Source organism: Pseudophryne corroboree, chromosome 5 (assembly GCF_028390025.1).
Source record: "Pseudophryne corroboree isolate aPseCor3 chromosome 5, aPseCor3.hap2, whole genome shotgun sequence".
NCBI classification, from domain to species: Eukaryota; Metazoa; Chordata; class Amphibia; order Anura; family Myobatrachidae; genus Pseudophryne; species Pseudophryne corroboree.
Genome location: NC_086448.1, coordinates 285,950,488 through 285,971,302, shown reverse-complemented (window position 1 = coordinate 285,971,302; position 20,815 = coordinate 285,950,488). Strand labels below are relative to the sequence as shown.

General features: G+C 46.7%; 1 protein-coding gene across 2 annotated transcripts in view; it reads right to left on the bottom strand.

Moving 5' to 3' along the window:
• MYRIP (myosin VIIA and Rab interacting protein) overlaps positions 1-20,815 on the bottom strand; it is an 835,957-nt gene that overhangs the window by 199,802 nt on the left and 615,340 nt on the right. The window lies entirely within an intron of this gene.

The following is a 20,815-nucleotide window of genomic DNA, read 5'->3' as shown; positions in this document are numbered from 1 at the left end:
GTAAGTATGTGTATATGGAGGTGTGTATGTATGTATTAAAGTTATACTTTCAAGGTGTGTGTCTCATGTTTTTATTGGGGTATTTTTTTTAGTAGTAGTACTACAGGTACCAGCGGGCCCGGTTTTCCTCCGCATGCTGGTACTTGTGGTTCTCCAAGTACCAGCTTGCGGGGGAGGCTTGCTGGGACTTGTAGTACTGCTACTAAAAACAATATTCATTTTTTTACACAACGGCTATCAGCCTCTCATCCGCAGCCCATGGATGGGGGGGACAGCCTCGGGCTTCACCCGTGGTCCTTGGGTGGCTGGAGGGGGGGACACCCCTTGATTGAAGGGGTCCCCACTCCTCCAGGGTACCTCGGCCAGGGGTGACTAGTTGGTTATGTAATGCCAGGGCCGCCGGGAGCTATATAAAAGTGTCCCCCGGCTGTGGCATTATGTATCTGGCTAGTGGAGCCCGGTGCTGGTTTCAGAAATACGGGGGACCCCTACGCTTTTTGTCCCCCGTATTTTTGGAACCAGGACCAGGCGCAGAGCCTGGTGCTGGTTGTTGAAATATGGGGGAACCTCTATAATTTTTTCCCCCATATTTTTGCAACCAGGACCGGCTCAAAGAGCCCGAGGCTGGTTTTGCTTAGGAGGGGGGACCCCATGCAATTTTTTTTTCAAAAAATACACACTTTCCCATCCCCTTCCCACTGATAAACATGCACGGATCTCATGGATCCCTGCATGCCTATCCAAACACGGGATAAAAAAGCAGGTCTGGTTTTTTTTAGCACTTTTTCACGAATTGTATTTCTGCACGGCAGTGTTTGGCTATTGTCGGCAGTGTTTGTGATTTGCACTTTTTAGTAAATTACCGATTTCTACCAAATTGCAGGCGTATTTGACCGATGGTGTATTGATTCGTGATTTTTTCCTAGGACTTCCAAAATATTACGAATGTCCTCATCACTGCCGAGATTTTTGCTTAGTAAATTACCGAAATGACACTTTGAAGAAAAAACGGCATCTCGGTCAAAATCGGGACCTTAGTAAATATACCCCAATTTGTCCATCAAGTTCAACCTGTTAGTGATCTCCTACACTGTATTATTTTTTAAGACTAATTTTAACTGTGGTGAATGTTTAGCCGTTATGTCAATTCCTCTTTTTTTTTTTATTGTTATTTTATTTTATTGCTATAGTGCATGATTTACCCACCATACCCTGTATATCCTTATCCATTAGAAATGTATCTAGCCCATTCTTAAAAGTAATGATCGAGTCCGCCATTACTACTCTCTCCGGCAGGCAATCCCAAATACATATTGGTGGTCATTCCGAGTTGTTCGCTCGCTAGTTACTTTTAGCAGAAATGCAAACACAAAGCCGCCGCCCTCTGGGAGTGTATCTTAGCATAGCAGAATTGCTAACGAAAGATTAGAAATTCTGCTATTAAGTATTTCCTTGCAGTTTCTGAGTAGCTCCAGACCTACTCCTAGATTGCGATCATCTCAGTCCATTTAGTTCCTGATTTGACGTCACAAACACGCCCAGCGTCCGGCCAGCCACTACCCCGTTTCTTCAGCCACTCCTGCGTTTTCTGCTGGCACGCCTGCGTTTTTTAGCACACTCCCGGAAAACGCTCAGTTACCACCCAGAAACACCCACTTCCTGTCAATCATTCTCCGATCAACAGAGCGACTGAAAAGCTTTGTTCGCCCGTGAGTAAAATAGCATAGTTTTGTGTAAAATTGCTTAGCGCGTGCGCCCTGCAGTGCATACGCATGCGCAGAACTGCCGGATTTTAGCCTTTTAGCAATTCTGCTAAAAATAGCAGCGAGCGAACAACTCGGAATTACCACCTTTGTCCTTACTGTGAAGAAAACAATCTGTTTCTGTGTGCAAAATCTCTTCTCCTCTAACCTAAGCGGGTATCCACGTGTCCTCGTGATGATCTTACCAAAAACAAATCCCCTGCTAGCTCTATGTATTGACCCTTTATATATTTGTAAATGTCAATCATGTCTCCTCTTAATCTCCTTCTTTCCAGTGTAAACATGCCTAGCCTAGCGAGTCTTTCCTCGTATTCTAGCATCTCCGTCCCCTTAATCAATTTTGTTGCCCGTCTTTGAACCTTTTCTAGTTCCAGGATATCCTTTTTGTAGTATGGTGCCCATAGTTGTGCACTTTATTTGAGATGTGGCCTCACTAGTGATTTATATAATGGACGTATAACACTCTCATCCCTTGCATCAATTCTCAATTCATCAATTCTTTATGCATTCTAATACCTTGTTTGCCTTTTTTGCTGCATTCCTACCTTGGGTACTACTGCTAAGTTTATCTATGTGAACACCTAAATGTTTTTCCAGTACAGAATCCCCTAGTTTCTCCCCATTTTGTATTTAGGTAGTATTTTTGATCTTGCTACCAAAGTGCACTACCTTACATTTGTATATATTGAACCTCATTCTCCATTTTGCTGCCCATATTTCCAATCTAAATAAGTCGTTCTGTAGAGACTTAGCATCCACCTCCGAATTTATAACCTTACACAGTTTGGTATAGTCTGCAGAAATTGACACTGTACTCTCTAGACCAGTGGTTCTCAAACTCGGTCCTCAGGACCCCACACATTGCATGTTTTGCAGGTAACCCAGCAGGCGCACAGGTGTATTAATTACTCACTGACACATTTTAAAAGGTCCACAGGTGGGGCTAATTATTTCACTTGCGATTCTGTGAGACCTGCAAAACATGCACTGTGTGGGGTCCTGAGGACCGAGTTTGAGAACCTGTGCTCTAGACCTACTTCTAGATCATTTATGAAAATGTTGAACAATAGTGGTCCAAGTACCAACCCTTGTGGCACACAACTCAGTACTTCAGTCCAATTTGAAAATGTTTAATTTACCACCACTCGCTATTCCCTTTTATCCAACCAATTTCTAACCCAAGTGCATATTGCGCTCCCTAGCCCAAGTTCTCATCAATTGTAGATAGGTCTCATGTGAGGCACTGTGTGGAAAGTTTTCGCAAAGTTTAAAAAGGTTACATCCACCTCTTTACCCTGATCTAGGTTCACACTAACTGTTTCATAAAAGCCTATTAAGTTAGTTTGACATGATCTATTCTTCACAAATCCGTATTGGTTCCTATTAATAACCTTAGTGGTTTCAAGGAACTCCTGTATTATATCTCTTAAAATACCTTCCAGTACTTTCCCACTGTATGATGTAAGACTTACTGGTCTATAAATACCCGGTTCAGATTTAATTCCCTTTTTAAATATCGGCACTACTTCCGCTATACGCAAGTCTTTTCGGGACCATGCCTGATGTGAGTCATTGAAAAGAAAATATAGGGGTCTTGCTAATTCAGAGTGTAGCTCCATAAGAACCCTTGGGTGAATTCCATCAGGACCAGGTGACTTATTAATCTTAATTTTTTTGAATCGGTCACAGACTACTTCCTCACTTAAATCAGCATTAAGCAGTGGGACATTATCATTGCTGAAGTTATGCGTCAATCCCGCCATCTGGTCCTCTCTTGTGACTACAGATCAGGAAAAACTTGTTTAATTTTTCTGCTGTCATTGTCGTCTTTGATTAGGGCGCCCAAATTGCCTAACATAATCCTCAATATTTAATAATACCCTGTGTCAGTGTTTTTCAAACTCGATCCACATGGAATCCTAACTGTGCGTGTTTTCAAGGTATACTCAGGAATAATTAGTACCACCTGTAGATCTGTTACAGTATGTTCGTCGACTAACACACCTGTGCTCCATCTAGATGATCTGGAAAACAGGTACTGTTAGTGCTCCTTGAGGACCGAGTTTGGGAACCACTGGTTTAGAGAAAAAACATTTAGCATATTTAATCAGAACTGAAAATATATGTCAATTTGGGATTAGAGTGGGAGTCTGTAGGGTATTCAAAGATGAACGCAGATCGCTGCATACGCAGCCAGATCTGCGTTCATCTCCTCACATGCTGGAGGCCACCCAGCACAGTTAAAGACTGTCTAGCATGTGTGAAGCTGCCTACCGAAGCGTCCGCAATCCTCGAATCTAAGGTTGACCCCTGGATGCGCAGCCAGTCGGTCAGCGGACATTTTTTCCAGAGCAGCTGCGTGTGACGTCACGCAGCCAACTGGAAAACGGTCCTAACATGTACCTGTTTGGAATGCCCAGCCCCCCCCATGCCACGGCGACACCCCTACAGCCACTGCTGTCAATCACATTGTGGCAGCCACAATGTGTAAGGTTGCGCACGTGCACAATGGCTGGTGCATGTGCGCAGAGCACCTGGATGCAGCCATGTCCAGGTCTGATGAGGGCCTCTGTATTTAGCAGTGTACATCAGACTTCATGTAAGTTGAAGAACCTAGCAATAACATTTATGTAATTAATTTGTCAAACACTATCATGGCATGAAAAAGTCACATCAATCTCTGAGAATGTTAAAAGATGTCTTTAATTCTGAATTAAATCGCCATAGGGTCTACAGGGAAGATTCCCGGTGGGCCGACGCACCCGCGGGGCCTGTTTTGTTTGAGGACATGTGGTCCTTTTTATGGACATAATGAATAAGATGCAAAATGATCTGCATATATGAAAATTACTTTGCTACTTAGCCTGTGATTGCAGATGATCTAGTGTATGCTCTGTCTGCCTGCTTGGCTGACATATAAGATTGAGTGAATAGTGATTGGGATACGGTTGGTGCAATAAGCAAGAAAATATATCTTTCTAAAGAATTATGTAGTTTCCTAAATTCTGAAGGTGTATCATATAATGTGCTCATAATATGTAATTGTATTTCTTTTTAACTTCCCCCTTGATGCTGGACATGCCCACTATCTGGAAAGTCTTGGGGGGAGGGTGCTGCTGCCATGGCCCATGGCCAGACCTTACACCTCTGGTGCTGCCCATGTGGGGACACTAGTACAAATATTTCCAGGGCCGCTTTTTGTTCCCAATCCGCCCCTGGATATGATCCTTTTAAACAACTATACAATTCTACCTACTGCAGGCATAGGAAACACCAGTAGGTGGTGGTATTTGCCAACTTATAAAAGAAATGGCAGCACTACCTGTATATGCTACTATTTGATATACCCATTTTTACACCCTTTATAAATAAGGATAATTGGTCTGTTAAAAAAAATAACATTTCAATTGGGGCTCTACTGAGAGAAAGGAGCAATGCAGATACATTTTAAAGATTAAATATAAGTGAATATTTAATGCAGAACTTGCAAGTTGGCAGATCTACTATTTACAAAAATGTATAAAATGTAGTTAGAAGTAATGGAATGGGGGAATGAAGCTCAATGTGAATCAATTTATTATACGCATGTTTTGTGTGTGTGTGTGTGTATATATATATATATATATATATATATATATATATATATAGTAAGTAAACGCGGCACTCCGAGTCGAACACTCAAATATAAAAGTGTGCTTTTAATTCTGAATTAAAAGCACACTTTTGTATTTAAATAGTCGACTTGGAGTGCCGCTATTACGTACCATATACTGGAGGTCAACCCCTCACGGAGGGCACCCGAGCAAGTAAAGTGACGACTTTTACACAAGGAGTGCCCGGTGAACTGGATTTTTATTTATTTATATATATATATATATATATATATTGTGACAAGGATCACAAACATGGGGACTCAGGTGAACACTTTCGGTGTTTATTTTGAACAGCAGGTCACCACATAGCAAGTTAAATCCATATGCAGTCGGTATTACAGGTAGTAGCATACAGGTACTCTCAGCGTGGCAGACTCTTGATAGGCTCTAGTGGTCCCTAGTCTAACCCACATAACCCTATCACTTGGGTGGCTATTCCACCGTCAAGAGCTAGGTGACTCTGCCCTGGAAACCCTTATATCAGGAAATCCCAGGTGCTACTGATCACACACCTGGGATTCTGCTACTGCTTCCAAAACCTGGTCTGGATCCTCCACATTACTTTCACATTGAAAAATGCTGTCTCTGCCACACTCCTCCCCCCTTAGCTTCAACCACCCTGGTGAAGCTACACTATTTTCAGGCGAGCTCCCTGCCTCGCCCACCCCTACCTGTGTCATCCGCCCAGGTAAACAGCCTTCCCCTACCTTCCAGAGGTCACCCACCTCGCCTTCTTCCTCCTCCCCTAGCTTCACCATAGGATTACTTGGAGGAACAGGACCTACAAACCTCCTGGAAAGGGCATCAGCATTAAGGTGCTGTTTCCCCAGACGATGCCTCACCTCAAACTTAAATGGCTGCAAAGCCAAAAACCAACAGGTCACACGACCATTCACCTCTTTGTTTGTATGCATCCACTGTAAGGGTGCATGGTCTGTGACCAACAAAAACTCTCGTCCCAATAAATAATACCTTAATGACTCAACTGCCCATTTAATGGCCAAGCACTCCTGCTCTACAGTTGAGTATCTGCGCTCCCTGGGCAACAATTTACGGCTAAGGATGGGCTTCTCCTCTCCATCTACCTCTTGGGATAGGACTGCTCCTAATTCTGTCCCAGAGGCATCCGTTTGTAACACAAATTGCTTTTTAAAGTCAGGAGCTTGTAAGACAGGCTCAGTACACAAAGCTCGTCTTAAATCCTGTCAAGCCGTTTCCACTGGTCCAGACCACGTTATCTTGTCTGGGAATTGTTTTTTAAGACATTCGTTTAGCGACGAAATCTCTAATGAACCTGCGATAATAGCCGACCAAACCGAGAAATGTCCTAAGTTGTGATTTACATTTAGGTCTAGACCAGGGTTTAACCTGTCCTCTGCCCACAATGTACCCCAAATACTTAGCCTCAATCATACCAATGGCACATTTCTCTCTGAGAGCAGACTCTATTGCGCATGCGCAAACCTCCATGAACACGGCGCAGCGGCCATTTTCCCGAAGATTTTGCTAATGCGCATGCGCGAAACTCCAAAAAAATGGCCGCCGTGCCATCTTTTTGGAGTTTTCAGCAGGCGCAATAGAGTTTGTTCCTCCTAGTGTTCAAACTCTATTGCGCTGCCGAAAAGGGATGGCTTCGACGGGGGACTTCAGAGAGGTAAGTATTAAGCAAATGGGTGCAGTGTGTGTGGGGTGGGTCCCCCTGGACCTGGGGGCCAGTGTGCCTCTCACACACTGCACCCATTATAGAAATGCCACTGGTGTGTGTGTGTGTGTGTGTATGTGTATGTGTGGTATCTGTAGTGATGTGGGGACGGAACTCTGCATGTGTGTGTGTGTCATCTGTAGTGAGTGTGGGGACAGGACCGTGTGTGTGTCATCTGTAGTGAGTGTGGGGACAGGACTGTGTGTGTGAGTCATCTGTAGTGAGTGTGGGGACAGGACTGTGTGTGTGTGTGTGTGTGTGTGTGTGTGTGTGTGTCATCTGTAGTGAGTGTGGAGACAGGACTCTGTGTGTCATCTGTGGTGAGTGTGGGGACAAGACTCTGTGTGTGAGTGTGTGTGTCATCTGTAGTGAGTGCGGGCACAGGACTGTATGTGTGTCATCTGTAGTGAGTGTGGGGACAGGACTCTGTGTGTGTCATCTGTAGTGAGTGTGGGGACAAGACTGTGTGTGTGTTTGTGTGTGTCATCTGTAGTAAGTGTGGTGACAGGACTGTGTATGTGTGTCACCTGTAGTGAGTGTGGGGACAGGACTGTGTGTGTGTGTGTGTGTGTGTGTGTGTGGACAGGACTGTGTGTGTGTGTGTCATCTGTAGTGAGTGTGGGGACAGGACTGTGTGTGTGGCATCTGTAGTGAGAGTGGGGACAGAACTGTGTGTGTGTGTGTGTGTGTGTGTGTGTGTGTGTGTGTGTGTGTTGTATCTGTAGTGAGTGCGCAGACAGGTGTGTGTGTGTGTGGTATCTGCATACCCTCCAACATTTTACACATATAAATCAGTACAAATTCGAAAAAGCCTTTTCCTGTACTTTCAATGGCAGTTTGGAGAGCCAACAATTGGTACAGACCATAAAAAAAAGGTACTGTACCTGCCAAAAAGGTACAGCTGGAGGCTATGCATCTGTAGTGAGTGCGGGGTCAGGACTCTGTGTCTCTGTGTGTGTATGTGTGTGTGGCATCTGTAGTGAGTGTGGGGACAGGACTCTGTGTGTGTGGCTACAGTAGTGACACGTAGTGTACATATATGTTCCTGCTCTCCCTCCCCAGGTGCTGCTGACTGTATCACTGATGATTGTATTGCCCTGTGTAACTTGCTGCACCAGGCCAGCAGTGTTCTGCAGGCGAGGGGGCAATGGGGGGCACCTCACCCAGAAGTTAGTATCCAACAGTTTACTCACAACACTAGGGTGATGGCTGTGACCTGGCTATTACTGTGTGTACAGTATGTCCTTTCTGTGTTTGCATGGATGCAGTACAGGGACTAAAGAGTTACACTGTGTAGGGGGTGAGACCGGCTCCTGGCACAGAGAGCCACTATGAGACCGGCTCCTGGCACAGAGAGCCACCATTTGTGCCTCCCCAGCCTCTGACCTCACCGCACGTCACTGCAGCTAGCCGGGAGGGCTGCGCTGGGCAGTCCTGAAAAGAGCTTTTATGAAGATAGAAGACTTCAAGGGCAGCAGCATAAGCACTTAGAAGTGCTATATGTCATTATGACATATCATGCTGCGGCTCCCTCACCTCCCCCGGCGGCGCTGTACACTCCCGCGCCCTGGTTGCCGGTTACTTACAGCGGAGGGCTCCGGTTCTTCACCTACGGCACACACCTGCCACAGCTGCCCGGGACTGCGTGGCTGCATCAAGGGAGAAGGTAAGAGGGTCCCCCAGACGGGACCTGATGGAAATCACGATCTGGCGCGGTCTTTAGGAGATGGACCACACTGGCGTGGACACTGTGGCCGTACAGGGACCCCACTAGACCACCAGGGCAAGGGCACAGGTCGGATTACCTCATAATCCGTTTTACTAAGGCTCGCAGTTCCCAGTGGTGAAGTCCAGCAAGGGGATAAGGCTCTGACCTGTAGCCCCTCCCCCAGCCCCAGGCACCATTTACTGCTAATGTTCCTGCCCTGGAGCGGCTTCTCTCTGCCTCCTTCACTCCCTGTCAGCGTTTGGGCGCCATTACACACATGCTGAGCTGACTTTGGGACTGCTGGGCAATGTCTCCTCTGTAAAGCCGCCTGCATCATCAGCGCTGTGAATTTACAGGACACTTAAGTATTCTACATGTCTTTAGACAGTGTTAGTTAAGAACAAGTGCATACATTCAGGGTTATTTAGAACAAGTATCCTGTGATATACATCCAGTCTTTACTGTGCATTGTTATATCTATATTTATACATAGCTTTACTTTGTAGTGCAGTTACTTAGTATTGCTAGTCCAGTCAGGGCCGGCTCGAGGGTTTTAAGCGGCCCGGGCGGGCAATAGGGGCGTGGCTTCATGCAGGGGGCGTGGTCAGCTACGCCCCCTGTACAGTAGTAGCGCCGCTAAAATGATGTGCGGTGCGCGATGAAGTCATCGCGCACCACACAGTAAAGGTCCTCTCCTTCACGGCGGGGGGCAGCGGCAGCGGGGGGGGCACAGCAGCAGCGGATCTTGCCATGGTGCGGCGCCCTCCGTAAGGCGGCGCCCCGGGCAAAAGTCCTGCTTGCCCGTGGCAAGATCCGCTACTGAGTCCAGTGCAGTTTTATTGTTATTTGTGATAGTTTCTGCATTGTACATGTGACTGTGTGTGTGCCAATAGCTGCTATGTGATTTCCATTCCGTGTATCTCACATATACTGCTATCCCTATATTCTGTACCCTGAGGGGGGCTAAGTGCTTCAGGGTTTTCATATAATATAGTGTTTCACAGGATATACCCCTTTGGTATTTTTCTCTGTGTTTTACAGTCACTATGTACCTCTTAAATTCACCATGGGGGTCATTCCGAGTTGTTCGCTCGGTATTTTTTCTCGCAACGGAGCGATTAGTCGCTAATGCGCATGCGCAATGCCCGCAGTGCAACTGCGCCAAGTAAATTTGCTATGCAGTTAGGTATTTTACTCACGGCATTACGAGGTTTTTTCTTCGTTCTGGTGATCGTAATGTGATTGACAGGAAGTGGGTGTTTCTGGGCGGAAACAGGCCGTTTTATGGGTGTGTGCGAAAAAACGCTACCGTTTCTGGGAAAAACGCGGGAGTGGCTGGAGAAACGGAGGAGTGTCTGGGCGAACGCTGGGTGTGTTTGTGACGTCAAACCAGGAACGACAAGCACTGAATTGATCGCAGATGCCGAGTAAGTCTGTAGCTACTCAGAAACTGCTAAGAAGTGTCTATTCGCAATTCTGCTAATCTTTCGTTCGCAATTTTGATAAGCTAAGATTCACTCCCAGTAGGCGGCGGCTTAGCGTGTGCAAAGCTGCTAAAAGCAGCTTGCGAGCGAACAACTCGGAATGAGGGCCCATGTGTGATCTCATTGCATTCACACTATACAGGGGGATTTTTATAAGGTACTTTGTCTGCTTATATTGTACTATTTCACCCTACAGTTACGCTTTCATATCATGTCAGCTACACAGGGTGATAATTCTATGGCTAAACCTGCACCCTGCAGTGCTAATGCCATAGATGTCTCTGAGGAAAATATTGCAGCTGAGGGTTCAGGTATACCCCTTAGTCAGTCCACAGCAACGGGGGCAAATTATGACCCAACATGGACTACATTTTCTAATTGACTTACTACGCTTGTAACTAGACTTGCGCCCCCTATGGGACCTCCTGTGCCATTACAGCCACATATTGTCCCTGCTGTTAATCTGCCATGGGCAGATACTCTGTCCTCTCAGTTACATCAATTAAATCAGTCTTTGACCAAGCAAAATCCTAACCCTCACCCGCCTAAGACCAAGGGATCGTCAAAATGGGTCATAACTTCCTCACAATCCACTCATGTTTCAGATACTTCATCTGATGAAGATGGCGCATATACTGACCCCTCAGACACTGGTGCAGATGCTTCTGATGGGGAGTCTACTACACAGGTGGATGTTCCTGACCTCTTGGAGGCTATCAGGCTGATTCTTCAAATTGATGATGACGAAGAACTCCCAGCTACTTCTAAGAAACTAGATAAGTTTACTAAATTAGATTTACCTCATTCTGACCACTTAGTTGACATACGTCAGAATCCTGGGACATACATCAGGAATCCTGGGAATCCTGGGAATATCCAAGAAAGAAATTCTCCCTAAGAAGATGCTAGCTCGTTATCCTCTCGCTGCAGAGTTAAGTAAAAATTGGGAAACACCGCCGCCGGTGGACTCACAAGTCGCGCGTCTGGTGGTGTCATCTGCTCTGCCTGTCACTACCGTCACCTCTTTGAAGGAACCGATGGATAAACGAGTGGAGGGTTGCTTGAAATCTATTTACACTCTTGAGGAGCTGTGCATAGGCCTACTATTGTGGCCTCTTGGGCTGCTAAAGCCTCTCATTATATACAGGAGGCGGTATCTGATGCAGGTATCCTGGCGGCCAAAGCGTCTACTACGTCTATTCTGGCTCGCCAGATCCTCTGGTTGCGGTCCTGGTCTGTAGATCTGGACTCTAAAAAGACCTTGGAGGTGATCCCTTTAAGGGAAACATTCTTTTTGGGGAAGACCTCAATAAGATTGTTGCTGACTTAGCATCTGCTAAGACTGCATGTCTACCTAGTACTACTCCTTCAGCTCCAAAGGCTAAGAGTACTTCCTCGTTCCTTTCGACCTCCATGTAAAGCAAAGGGTCAGGCGTACCCGAAACAGGCTCGCACTTCCAAATCCACTAAGCCCAAACCTAAACGTGCCTGGGCTGCCCATCAGCCTGCTTCCAAAACAGATAAGCCTGCTGCATGACGGGGTGGGCCTCCCTCTGGAGGATCCCAGGGTTGGAGGCCAACTTCTACGGTTTGCTCAGGTATGGTTACAGACCACTTCAGACGCCTGGGTAAGGGAAGTCGTCGCTCACGGATACACCATCTCTTTCAAGAAACGTACCCAAAATAGTACCCCCTGCCTCTCTGAGTTAGAGGCACCGTCACTATCACTCCCGTGTCCAGGAGAGATTGTACCACCAGTCTCGCCAGTTTTGCTCAACAAACGTCTCTTCAGACCCAGTAAAAGCAAAAACTCTCAATCTGGTTGAACAATCTCTCCTGGACATGGGAGTGAAAGTGCCGGTGCCTCTAACTCAGAAAGGCAGGGGGTACTATTTAATGCTGTTCCTAGTTCCGAAGCCGAATGGATCTTCCCGACCCATTCTCAGCCTCAAGTCTTTGAACAAATTTGTGAGAGTTTCAAAATTCCGTATGGAAACTCTTCGCTCTACTGTTCTGGCTTTGGAGCCCAAGGACTATATGGTATCCCTAGACATATAGGATGCTTACCTACATATACCTATTGCAGCGTCGCATCAGCAATACCTGCAGTTTGCTATTGGCATCTTACATTTTCAATTCCAGGCCTTACCGTTTGGTCTGACCACGGCTCCACGGATCTTCACCAAGGTCATGGCGGTCGTGACTGCTCTACTCCGCCCTCAGGGTATCAGGATCCCGCCGTATTTGGACGACTTGTTGATCCTGGCGAACTCTCTGGAGGTTCTCCTTCGTCATCTGGAGCTGATGGTCCAATTCCTGCAAGCCCACGGTGGCTCATCAACTGGAAGAAGTCTTCCCTGGTCCCTGCTCAGAGCATGGTGCACCTGGGAGCGCTATTGGACACCCACAACCAGCGGTTGTTTTTGTCTCAGGAGAAGGTCCTGAAACTTCAGGACAAGATAAGACGCTTCCTCTCTTGCCCACGTGTGTTGATACACTCGGCGATGCAAGTACTAGGCCTCATGTTGTCGACTACCGACATGGTAGAGTACGCTCAATTTCATTCATGCCCTCTGCAGAGGTTAATACTCCAAGTGGGATGGCCTACCTCACAGGATCAGAACTCAAATTATCTCTTTGACTCCAGAGGTCCACTTGTCACTGTCCTGGTGGCTACAAGACCAGCAACTGAGCAGAGGTCGTCCCTTCTTGATCTCCAACTTGGTCCTTTTAACGACGGATGCCAGTCTGCGGGGTTGGGGCACGGTATTGGAGCAACACTCTCTTCAGGGTCGGTGGACCAGGGAGGAATCTCTCCTCCCGATAAACATTCTGGAATTGCGGGCGGTGTTCAATGCGTTGACACTAGCCCTGCCTCTGGTACAGAACAGGCCTGTTTAAGTACAGTCAGACAACCACGGTGGCGTACATAAATCATCAAGGCAGCACTCGAAGCCGCATGGCAATGATGGAAGTGTCAAAGATTCTTCATTGGGCGGAACGCCATCTGCCAGCCATATCGGCAGTGTTCATTCCGGGAGTCCTCACTTGGGAAGCGGACTTCCTCAGTCGTCAGGACGTACAAGCCGGAGACAGGAGCCTTCATTCAGAAGTATTTCAACTCCTAGTGGACAAGTGGGGCCTACCAGATGTAGACCTGATGGCGTACCAACAAAATCCGGCTCAAATCTTGGCTGGTCAAATACAAAATTTGAAGCAGCAACTGCAAGATGTAAAGCTCCGAGTTTCCACCCAGGAAGAAACTAGCAGGTCATTGGTAGCAACACAATCACAAGGTTCCGGTCTTCGGAGCAAGAACAAGGGATCCTCAAGCAGCGTTCGTGGACGCACTGGCAATTCCATGGAACTTTCGGCTGCCGTACATTTTCCCTCCAGTGTCACTTTTGCCCAGGGTGATCAGGAAGTTCAAGCAAGATGAAGGAATACTACTTCTAATCACTCCAGCGTGGCCCAGACGGCATTGGTTCTCAGACCTGCTGTTATAATCCTGTGCATATTACTCATGTTTTGCTAGTTATTCTTATGATTTACCTTTGCCTCAGTTTGTGGAACTACAGGTCACAGCTAGCTCCTGCATAGTTGTCTCCCAGTGCCTCAGCTCCTGCATTCAGCAACTGACTCCACAGGTGTCTGGATTCTGTAATTACAGCTGGTTACCTGAAACCTACTATTCAGCTTGTCAGCCTGCTCAGTCTGCACTGCAGCTGCATGATATATCAATTACTGGGGGCCTGTCTGGTGCTCACAGCTGATTGGTCCAGCCTGTTCTTTTAAGCCTCTTAATCCCAGAAGGCCTTGCCAGTTATAGCTACTTCATATGGTGTTCTGCTCTCTGGTTCCTCTCTGGTCTCAGTTCATCTGTCCAGTGGGTTTTGCCTTGTTCCTACATTGAATTCCAGCTTCACCATCTTGCTGACGAACTTAGTCTGCCGACTACCGTTACCCTGTCTCCAAGTGTCTATCTCCTGTGTCTCTCCTAGATTTCCTGCTGTTGTTCCATCTCCACGGCCCCAGTGTACCATCTGGCCGTGTGCACCCTGCCACCTTCTCCAGTTCATGTTTGTCCTGTGTACCCCAGCGGTTTGTCATATACATCTGGACAATCATACAATACCTCTACCATAACTCTATTCCAGTTCAGGTATCAAGTGACCCAGACAGGGGGCCGTGACCTGCACGTCGGGAGCCGCGAAGCCCATATCTCCTTGCAGGGTTCCCTGGTGAATACCTTCCGGTGTGTTAGACTCCGCGCCTCTGTTCTGGGTAACGTCAAACACTTGGTACCTGATCCCAAATTCCGGATTCTGCACCAGTTCCTGACATTAGAACTGGCCCACCACTTCCTGGGCATGGACCCGTCACAGAAAAATCCGGCTCAAATCTTGGCTGGTCAAATACAAAATTTGACGCAGCAACTGCAAGATCTAAAGCTCCGAGTTTCCACCCAGGAAGAAACTAGCAGGTCATTGGTAGAAACATGGGCTCCTGGGCCTGAACCAAAGCTGCATCTTCCCGATCAGTTCACAGGTGACCGGAAATAGTTCCAGAATTTCCGTGATAGCTGCAAGCTATATTTTAGACTCCGGCCATTATCATCTGGTTCTGAGGCTCAGTGAGTAGGTATCATCCTCTCTCTCCTGCAGGGGGAACCCCAGCCCTGGGCGTTCGGATTAAAAACTGAGAATCCCGCCTTGCACACAGTGGATGCCTTTTTCAGCGCTCTTGGTGACCCAGACCGAGCAGCTTCTGCAGAGGCTCACTTACGAGCCCTGAGACAAGGGAAAAATACGGCCGAGGTATACTGCACTGAGTTTCGCAGATGGGCAGGTGACAGTGGTTGGAATGACCCAGCCCTCCGAAGTCAGTTCCGCTTAGGCCTCACTGAGCAAATTAAAGACTACCTTGTCCAGTATCCTACTCCTGAAACCCTGGACAAGCTCATGCAGTTATCAATTCGAGTAGATCGACGGATCAGGGAACGGAGAATGGAGAAAGGAGAAGGGTCATCATCTCCCTCAGCTGTAGCCTTGGAAGAAGCAGAAGACTCCAGTGAACCCATGCAGATTGGGGCCTTTCGTCTTTCTGCTCAGGAAAAATCCCGTAGGCGATCGATGGGCCTATGCTTATATTGTGGAGCAAAGGGTCATTTTGCTAATGTTTGCACCCTGAAGTCGGGAAAAGACAAGACCCAGGGATAAAAGGGGAGTTACTCCTGGGTCTGGCTGGAATCTCTCCTAAAAATTCAGTCTTGCTTCCAGTTCAAATTAGTCTACCTACTCAGCAAGTGGCAGTTAAGACTTTCGTTGATTGTGGTGCAGCTGCCAACTTCATGGATATCTCTTTTGCCCAGTCCTGGAACATTCCTATACGATGGATGAAGTCTCCTGTAACTATTTGTGGCCTTGACGGTAACCCCCTCCTCAGTGGGCAAGTGTTTCAGCAAACTCCTCCTGTTCATTTAACTACTGGTCTTCTGCATTCGGAGAAGATTAGTTTTCTCCTGGTCAATGGCTTCAATAGTCTTAGGACTTCCATGGTTGAAATCCCATAATCCATCCATATGATGGAAGACAGGAGAACTCTTACAATGGGGAACAGAATGTACGGGAAGGTGTCTGTCCTTGCCAGTGCGATGCTCTCAATTTATACCGGAGGGGCTACCGACTCCATATCATTCATTTGCGGATGTCTTCTCCAAGAAAGAGGCGGATACTCTTCCCCCACATCAACCTTATGACTGTGCCATCAGTCTGGTATCTGAAGATAAATTACCTAAGGATAGATTATATGCTCTTTCTTTGCCGGAAACCAAAGCTATGGAGGATTATATTCGGGAGAACCTAAGCAAACGGTTTATTCATCCCTCAAAATCACCAGTAGGAGCAGGATTCTTCTTTGTGGCAAAGAAGGACGGCTCCTTACGTCCATGCATTGATTATAGAGGACTCAACAAGATCACTGTTAAGAACTCTTATCCTTTGCCTTTAATTTTCGTGTTGTTTGATCAACTCCGGATGGCGGAAATCTTCTCTAAAATTGATCTTCGGGGGGCATATAACTTCATACGAATTAAGGCCGGTGACGAGTGGAAGACGGCCTTCAACACTCATTCTGGGCATTATGAATACCTTGTTATGCCATTTGGATTGTCAAATGCTCCTGCCATCTTCCAAGATTTTATCAATGATGTGCTCCGAGAATTCCTGGGAAAATTTGTTGTGGTCTACTTGGATGACATCCTGATATATTCACGGTCACTTGAGCAGCATCGAGTTCTTATCCAGATGGTATTGCAAAAGCTCCGGGAGCACCATCTATATGCCAAGTTAGAAAAATATGAATTCGGAGTGAAGGAAGTTGCTTTCCTAGGCTACATCATCTCTACTAAGGGGTTCTCCATGGATCCCAGTAAGCTTCAAGCAATTCAAGATTGGGCACAACCTACTAACATTAAAGCTATACAACGCTTTCTTGGATTCGCAAATTATTACAGGAGATTTATTGTTCATTTTCAGACATTGTTGCACCTATTGTTGCTTTGACCAAGAAAGGTGCGGATCCATCACATTGATCACCTTCAGCTCTACAAGCTTTTCTCAAGTTAAAAAAAGCCTTTATATCCGCACCTGTTCTTAGTCATCCAAATCCTGACCTGCCTTTTGTTATGGAAGTGGATGCCTTTGAAGTGGGAGTGGGAGCAGTCCTATCACAGAAAGATCCCGTGGATTCTAAACTTCACTCATGCTCCTTTCTGTCCAGAAAGTTCTCTCCTGCCGAAGCCAACTACGATGTTGGAAATCGTGAACTGCTTGCTATCAAGTGGGCTCTAGAAGATTGGAGGTATTGGTTGGAAGGAGCGAGACACGTGATTACAATCGTCACTGACCATAAAAACCTATTCTATATTGAATCAGCCAAGAGACTGAATCCAAAACAGGCACGATGGGCGTTATTCTTCACTAGATTCAACTATGTGATCTCCTATCGGCCAGGATCAAAAAATCTTAAAGCAGATGCCTTGTCACGAAGCTTCCTTCCAATTCAAAATTCATCCTGCTCTTCGGAACCAATTATTCCTGTTTCCAATATCCATGCTGGTCTTGCTCAAGATTTAGTCTCCCAGATTCAAGCCAAACAGTGTCTCGCACCCATGGGGACTCCCTCAGGACTCCTCTTTGTCCCTAAAGAGTACAGGACAGCAGTTTTATTTGAATTTCATGTAAAAAAAGTCTCTGGGCATCCAGGGATTTCTAAGACTCTGGATTTATTGTCTTGTTCAGTTTGGTGGCCTTCTATGTGCCAAGACGTTAGAGAGTTCATTCTTGCTTGTGAGATCTGTGCTCAACATAAAACTCCTCGTAAAGCTCCCATGGGACAGCATCTGCCTCTTGTGGTTCTCTCAAGACCTTGGTCCCACATTTCTATGGACTTTGTGGTTGATCTTCCTAAATCATCAGGGTACAATACCATTTGGGTTATGGTAGACCGATTCAGTAAGATGGCTCACTTTGTTCCTCTTCGCAAGCTCCCCAGTGCCAGAGAATTGGCAACCTTGTTTATCCAACATATCTTTAAATTACATGGATTACCACAGGACATCGTCTCCGACAGAGGAACTCAGTTTATTGCTCAAGTCTGGCGGGCTTTCTGATCAGCCTTGGATATTAATCTTAGTCTGTCCTCTGGTTATCATCCACAATCCAATGGACAGACTGAGCGAGTGAACCAGTCTCTTGAACAGTATCTCCGTTGTTATGTTTCCAAGTACCATAACGATTGGGTGGACCATCTGGCATTTGCTGAAATTGCATATAATAATTCCAGTCACTCTTCTTTGTCCGTGTCACCCTTCTTTTGTCTCTCGGGTTTCCATCCTAGGTCTAACGCTTTTGACATCCTGCAGCAACAGACTTCTTCCCTTGATCCTGTAGCTCGTCTGAGGAGTATTTGGAGGAGAGTACGTCTAGCACTCAACCAAGTCTCTGTTCATTCCAAAAAATTTGCTGACAGACAACGAAGACCTTGTACTTTTAAAGTGGGTGACATGGTGTGGCTGTCCACTTGAAACATCAAGTTACGCCAGCCCTCTCAAAAATTTGGGCCTAGGTTCATTGGTCCATTCCGGATTATTAGACAGATTAATCCAGTTGCCTTTCGACTCCTTTTACCAAAATCACTTAAGATCAATAACACTTTCCACTGTTCCTTGTTGAAACCAGCATTTGTGTCCCAGAGATTTAGAAGATCTCCTTCCAGAAGGCCTGCCGCTGTGTTGGTTCAAGGTCACCAGGAGTTTGTTGTGGAAAAGATTCTGGATTCCAAGTTCAGGAGGGGTCAAGTTCATTTCCTCGTACATTGGAAGTGTTTACGGTCCGGAAGAGAGAACCTGGGTACCAGAGAGGTTTCTTCATGCACCCAGACTTAAGAGGTCTTTCTTCTATGAATTTCCAGATAAGCCTGGTTCTAGGGGATCTTAACCCCTCTTCAAGGAGGGGGGGGGGGTGACTGGTCATTCAAACTATGTTGAAGGCCCGTAAGCCGGAGTCTGCCGGGATTTACCATAGGGTCTGGAGTTCTTACTTCGCCTGGTGTGCGACTAATAATTTTGACATAAACAAGTTCAGTACTGCCAAACTTTTGGCCTTCCTGCAACAGGGCCTGGACTTAGGTCTTCGTCTGGCCTCCCTCATGGTGCATATTTCTGCCTTGTCGATATGGTTTCAGAGAAAAAATTGCGACTCTGCCTGATGTTCATACATTCACTCAGGGTGTGGTACGGATTCGACCTCCCTATGTCCCGCCTGTGGCTCCTTGAGATTTGTCGGTTGTTCTGGATGCCTTACAAGAGTCTCCGTTTGGACCTTAAGTGGCTTACTCTGAAGGTCTTGTTTCTGCTGACTATTGCCTCTACTAGACGGGTTTCAGACTTGGGTGCCTTGTCCTGTCGGTCACCTTTTCTGATTCTTCACCATGACAGTTCTTAGAACTCAACCTGGTTATCTACCTAAGGTGGTGTCATCGTTCCACCTTAACCAAGAGATTATGGTTCCGGCCTTTACCTCTCCAGGTTTGTCCCCCAAAGAGTGGTCTTTGGATGTGGTAAGGGCTCTCCATATTTATGTGAAGAGAACTGCTTCCCTTAGGAGATCTGATTCTCTTTTTGTATTTTTTGGTTTTCATACACATGGCTACCTGCTAATAAGCAGACCCTGGCCAGATGGATTAGAATGGTGATTGCACATGCTTATGTACAGGCTGGCCTTCCAGATCCTGCTGCCATCAAAGCCCATTCTACTCGGTCTGTTGGACCTTCTTGGGTGGCCTGCCATGGTGCAACCCTTGAACAATTGTGTGAGGCGGCTACGTGGGCATCAGTGAACACGTTCATAAGGTTCTATGCCTTCGATACTTCCGCCTCCCAGGATGCCTCCTTTGGACACCGGGTTCTTGTGCCCGCTACAGTGCGTCCCCTCCCATGGGGAACTGCTTTAGGACATCCCCGATGTTATACCTGTAGAACCCTATTGTACCCCGCTGCAGAAAGGGAGATTTATGGTAAGAACTTACCTTTGTTAAATCTCTTTTTGCGAGGTACACTTTTTTTTTTTTTTTTGCGAGGCGCCCACCCTGATGCACTTAGCTTCTTTGGGTTTGTATGGCATTAGCCGCTGATACCTTCTCCTGTCGTGAGAATGTGGTGTATGTGGCTACTAACGTTTGACATCTCTTTTACCTGCTACTGCATTGGACTGGTTAACAAAACTGAGCTCCTGTGGACCGAGGCGGGGTTATAGAGGAGGCGGCGCTATGCATCCTGGGAACAGTCAAAGCTTTTAGCCTGTTGGTGCCTCGGATCAAGATCATCTATACCCATCCTCTTTCTTTCTCTGTGTGTCCTCCCCCTGTCTGTCAGCTCTGTCCAACCTTCTCCCTATCAATCTCTGTCATCCCTCTCTCCGTTGAGCAGTGGGAGTTTGTGTGTGAGACACCGGGGGTGTTTCAGTTGAGGGGGTAGAGGTGAGATAGTATCAGGAGGGGGGGTAATGTGTGGTACGCAGCTCCAAGCACTTAGATGTCGTTCTGTATCTCTTCCCTCCTATACCCCCTTTCTGTCTCTGCCATCTCTGTCCCATTTACCTCATACTCCTCTCTTTCTCTCTTTCATGCCTTTCTTCCTTCCCCCAACTCTTTCATATTTGTCACCACTCTCTCTCTCTCTCTCATCTCTGTTGTACTCCCCATTCATTTGTGTTAGGGGGCAGGTATCACTTAGGGAAGTGGGGCAATCACGGGTGGCCATGAAGGAAAGTGGGTGTAAGCTCTGGGCACTGATATTGCTGCCTAGGGATAAGAGTGAGGCTGTGATGGTGACTGCCTGATCCGCCCCCCCCCCCCCCCCATTGCCAGGCAGCCAGCCTAGTGAGAGGTGAAGAAAGAGTAGCGCGATTCTACACCCGAAATTGGGCTGCTTATATCAGATACAT